Source organism: Opisthocomus hoazin, chromosome W, assembly GCF_030867145.1.
Source record: "Opisthocomus hoazin isolate bOpiHoa1 chromosome W, bOpiHoa1.hap1, whole genome shotgun sequence".
In the NCBI taxonomy this organism is placed as follows: domain Eukaryota; kingdom Metazoa; phylum Chordata; class Aves; order Opisthocomiformes; family Opisthocomidae; genus Opisthocomus; species Opisthocomus hoazin.
Window position 1 is genome coordinate 49,422,391 of NC_134453.1, and position 5,194 is coordinate 49,427,584.

Here is a 5,194-nt window from a genome sequence, read left to right on the forward strand (position 1 = left end):
AACAGTCTAAAGTCAAAAACCAGAAATAATCAATACCTGCAGAACTTACCATACCAGAAGATGCAAAGGCAGTTACTTAGTCCAGACAAATCCGTTAGATCACAGAAACCAAATAAAACCATCAGATCACATAAATACAAACACTATGACAAAAACACATAAAACCACACAATCATAGTCGTGACCGCACCTATCACTATTTATCTTGAATAATTATCCTTATACTACTTTTCTGTCCTCTCCAAGCTAAGAAAGTATGTGATGATAACTTCGTGATTGATATGAGTGGGGACCATTGCAGTGAGATAATATCAGGCAGGCAATTCCATCACCTCATTCCCATTTTAGTTTCTTTGACTTTTCATTTCAGCATCAATATTATGCTCTTTTACAGTCTACATTTGCATTTTCAATTGCAAGCTGAAATAGCAAAACGTCAGCGACTTCCTCTTGTTCAATTTGCCTCATAATAGCAGTTTGTAACAGATCTAAAAATTGAACATAGGGTTCCTGAGATCCCTGTCAAATTGATATGAAAGACTTTTCTCACCGGCACCTGGTCCTGTCCTCAGCAGATCCCACAACCGGACAGAGAGGGTCCCACCTGGGTCCTTGTTTCTCTTATTTGTCTCGCAAGCAGTCCTTGTTAGCTACATTTGAGCCACAACAGTCCTTGTTAGCAAGATTAAAAAGAACAGAACTAAACTAAATAACACTGTTTAACTCTTACCATAACATAGCTGCAAAGCTATATAACAAAATTAAACCAAAGCTATAGCAAAATCGAGCTAAACATCAATTTCCCACATCACAGTCACCCAGGAATTCTGGAAGTGATCATGGACTGGCTAGAAGGTAAGGATTTTGAAATGTCACCAGAGGAGGAGGTGACATGTACTGAAGATGCCCCACCATATAATAAACTACCAGCAAATGAGAAGCAATATGCCCTGTTCACTGATGGGTGGGAAAGCATCGAAGGTGGAAGGCTGCTGTATAGAGCCCTACACAACAAGTTGCTGAAACTACTGAAGGAGAAGGTGAATCGAGGCAGTTTGCAGAGGTGAGAGCCATCCAGCTGGCTTTAGACATTGCCAGTCGAGAAAGGTGGCCAGTGGTCTATCTCTGTACTGACTCCTGGATGGTGGCCAATGCCTTGTGGGGGTGGCTGCAGCAATGGAAGAAGGGCAATTGGCAGTGCAGGGGCAAACCCATCTGGGCTGCCCCATTGTGGCAAGATATTGCTGCCCGGCTAGAGAAGCTGGTTGTAAAAGTGCGTCACGTGGACGCCCACGTCCCTAAGAGTCGGGCCACTGAAGAACATCAACACAACGAGCAGGTGGATCAGGCTGCCAAGATTGAAGTGGCTCAGGTGGATCTGGACTGGCAACATAAGGGTGAACTCTTTATGGCTCGGTGGGCCCATGACACTTCAGGCCATCAAGGAAGAGAGGCAACATACAGATGGGCTCGTGACCGAGGGGTGGACTTGACCGTGGACACTATTGCACAGGTTATCCATGAATGTGAAACACGCGCTGCAATCAAGCAAGCCAAGCGGGTAAAGCCTCAGTGGTATGGAGGATGATGGCTAAAATACAAATATGGGGAGGCCTGGCAGATTAATTGTATCACACTCCCACAAACCTCCCAAGGCAAGCGCTATGTGCTCACAGTGGTGGAAGCAATCACTGGATGGTTGGAAACATATCCCATGCCCAATGTCACTGCCTGAAACACTATTCTGGGCCTGGAAAAACAAGTCCTATGGTGACATGGCACCCCAGAAAGAATTGAGTCAGACAACGGGACTCATTTCCAAAACAACCTCATAGACACCTGGGCCAAAGAGCATGGGATTGAGTGGGTGTATCACATCACCTACCATGCACCAGCCTCCGGGAAAATCGAACGGTACAATGGACTTCTAAAAACTGCACTGAGAGCGCTGGGTGGTGGAACATTCATACATTGGGATAGACATTTAGTAAAGGCTACCTGGTTAGTTAAAACTAGGGGATCTACCAATCGAGCTGGCCCTCCCCAGTGAAAACCTTCACATACTGTAGAAGGGGATAAAGTCCCTGTAGTGCACATGAGGAATATGTTAGGGAAGACTCTCTGGGTTAGTCCTACCTCAAGCAAAGGCAAACCCATCTGTGGGATTGCTTTTGCTCAAAGACCTGTGTGCACTTGGTGGATAACGTGGAAGGATGTGGAAGTCCGATGTGTACCTCATGGGGATTTGATTTTGGGTGAGACTAGCCAATAAATTAAATTGTATTGTGCCATCAGTGCTGTAGTTGCTATATGCCGTATCAATGGTATTACAGTAAGAATCATCCAAATTAATAAAAGATGAACTTTCATAAAACCAGCCGCGAGCTCCAGATGCAGCATGCGACCATCCAACACCACAAGTCATCTCTCCTGCCCTGAAGGACTGTTACAACAGATGGAGCCCAAGATCATACACTAAATTAATTCAGTGGACATTTTAGAGGGATGGTACGTAGACTAAGGAAATGATATTTTTGTGTGTGTATGTGTATATATACATATAAAACCAGAAAAAGTGATAGCAATGTGTGGACCCTGGGCATGACATAGATGGTATAGAATAAGGGGTGGATAATGTCCTGGGTTCAGCTGGGATAGAGTTAATTTTCACAAGAAGCTGTTTGGGCTGACCCAAACCAGCCAATCAAATGGGATATTCTATACCATGCGATGTCATGCTCAGTATTTAAGTGGGGAGCTGGCTGAAGGAGGGGGATTTGCTACTCAGGAGGAAGCCAAGCATCGGGTGGTGAGATCATTGCATGTTGTATATTCTTTTTATCAGTATTATTGATTGTTATTCTCTTCTCCCTTTGCCATTCTGTTAAACTGTTCTCATTCCAACCCACAAGTTTTGCCTTTGCCTTCTGATTCTCCTCCTTATCTCCTTCCCTCACCGGGGAGGGGGAAGGAGTGAGAGAGCAACTGTGTGGTTCTTTGTTGCCAATTGAGGCCAAACTACAACAGCTTGAAAACACCCTCACCAAATTTGCTGGTGACCCCAAACTGAGTGGTGAGGTGGACACGTCAGAAGGGAGAGACGTCTTGCAGAGAGACCTGGACAGTCTAGAAAAGTGGGCTAGCAAGAACAGTATGAAGCTTAACAAAGACAAGTGCATGGTCCTGCACCTGGGACGACATAACCAAAGAGCCCAGTACAGGCTAGGATCTGTGTGGCTGGGGAGCAGCCTTGCTGAAAGAGACCTGGGGGTCCTGGAGGACAACAAGCTGAGCATGAGTCAGCAGTGCACTGTTGCAGCAACAAAGGCAATTTGGATCCTGGGCTGCATCTGCAGGGGCACTACTAGCAGAGATGGAGACGTGATTACCCCACTCTACTCAGTGCTTGTCAGGCCGCACCTGGAGTACTGTGTCCAGTTCTGGTCCACACAATTCAAGAAAGATGTGGACAGACTGGAGAGGGTCCAAAGGAGGGCCATGAAGATGACCAAAGGGCTGGAGAGCCTGCCCTATGAGGAAAGCGTGAAGCAGTGAGGGCTTTTCTCCCTGGAGAAGAAAAGGCTCAAGGGGGGACCTCATCACAGTATTCCAGTACTTAAAGGGTGGCTACAAAGAGGACGGAGGCTCTCTCTTCACAAGGAGCCACGTGGAGAAGACAAGGGGCAACAGGCACAAGTTGTACCAGGAGAGGTTTCATCTCGACATAAGAAAGACATTTTTTACAGTGAAAACAATCATTCACAGAAACAGTCTCCCCAGGGATGTGGTAGAGTCCCCATTGCCGGAGGTTTTCAAGATGCAATTGGACAGGCTGCTAGATAACCTCATCTAGGCTCCCTTTCCCACAGAAGGTTAGACCAGATCACAGAATCACAGAATCACAGAATGGTAGGGGTTGGAAGGGACCTCTGTGGGTCATCTAGTCCAACCTCCTGCCAAAGCAGGGTCACCTACAGTAGGTTGTAGAGGACCTTGTCCAGGCGGGTCTTGAATATCTCCAGAGAAGGAGATAATCTTCTGAGGTCCATTCTGACCTGGGCTGTTCTATGATTCTGCGAAAGTCCTGCACCTGGGGAGGAACAACCCAATGTACCAATATACGTGGGGGGGCCACTCAGCTGGAAAGCAACTTTGCAGCAAAAGACCTTGAGGGTCCTGGTGGACACCATGTTGAGCATGAGCCAGCAATGTTCACTTGTGACAATGAATGCAAATAGTATCCTCAGCTGCATTAGGCGGCGTGTTGCCAGCAGGTCGAGGGAGGAGATCCCCTCTGCTCAGCACTGGTGAGGCCACACCTGGAGTACCGTGTCCAGTTCTCAGATCTCCCAGTACTGGAGAGGGTCTAACAAAGGGCCACAAAGATGGTTAAAGGACTGGAGCATCTCTCTTATGTGGAAAGGCTGAGGAGAGCTGGGACTGTTCAGCCTGAAGAAGAGAAGGCTCAGGGGGATATCTCATCAAACTATATAAATATCTGAAGGGAGGTGCATAGAGGATGGAGCCGGGTTCTTTTCAGTGGTGCCTAGTGACAGGAGAAGAGGCAGTGGGCACAAACTGAAACACAGGAGGTTCTGTCTGAACATCAGGAAACACTTTTTTACTGTGAGGGTGACGGAGCACTGGAGCAGGCTGCCCAGAGAGTTTGTGGAGTCTCCCTCCTTGGAGATACTCAAAAGCCATCTGGACATGGTTCTGGGTAAACAGCTCTAAGTGTCCCTGCTTGAGCAGGGGGTTTGGACAAGACGACCTCCAGAGGTCCCTTCCCATCTCAACCATTCTGTGATAAGGAAACACATAAAGCACAAGCCTGGTTTACAGGCGGCTGTAAAATTGCTCCACAACCCTGGACAAGGGGAGCTTCCTCCCGCTACCACCTGCCCTTTCTGTGTGACACCTCAAAATAGAGTTTGTTTCACGGGCCCATCGGCCAGTTCTTCTGGTTCACGTGGTCTTTTTCAGGAATACCTTTGGGGCTTTTCCTTGTTGTCCCCACACACACGTTCTTCTGAAGTCAGTATTTTGTTCTGGTTTTCTGTTTTCACAGACAGTGTTGCCTGTGTCTTGTAGGGCAGTGAAAAGTCCAAAGTCTGCCCCAGTAATACTGCATGGTCATCTTGGGCTGGGCCTGGGTGCAGGGGCCTCTGATTCCAGATCACAAGATCGCTGTCGT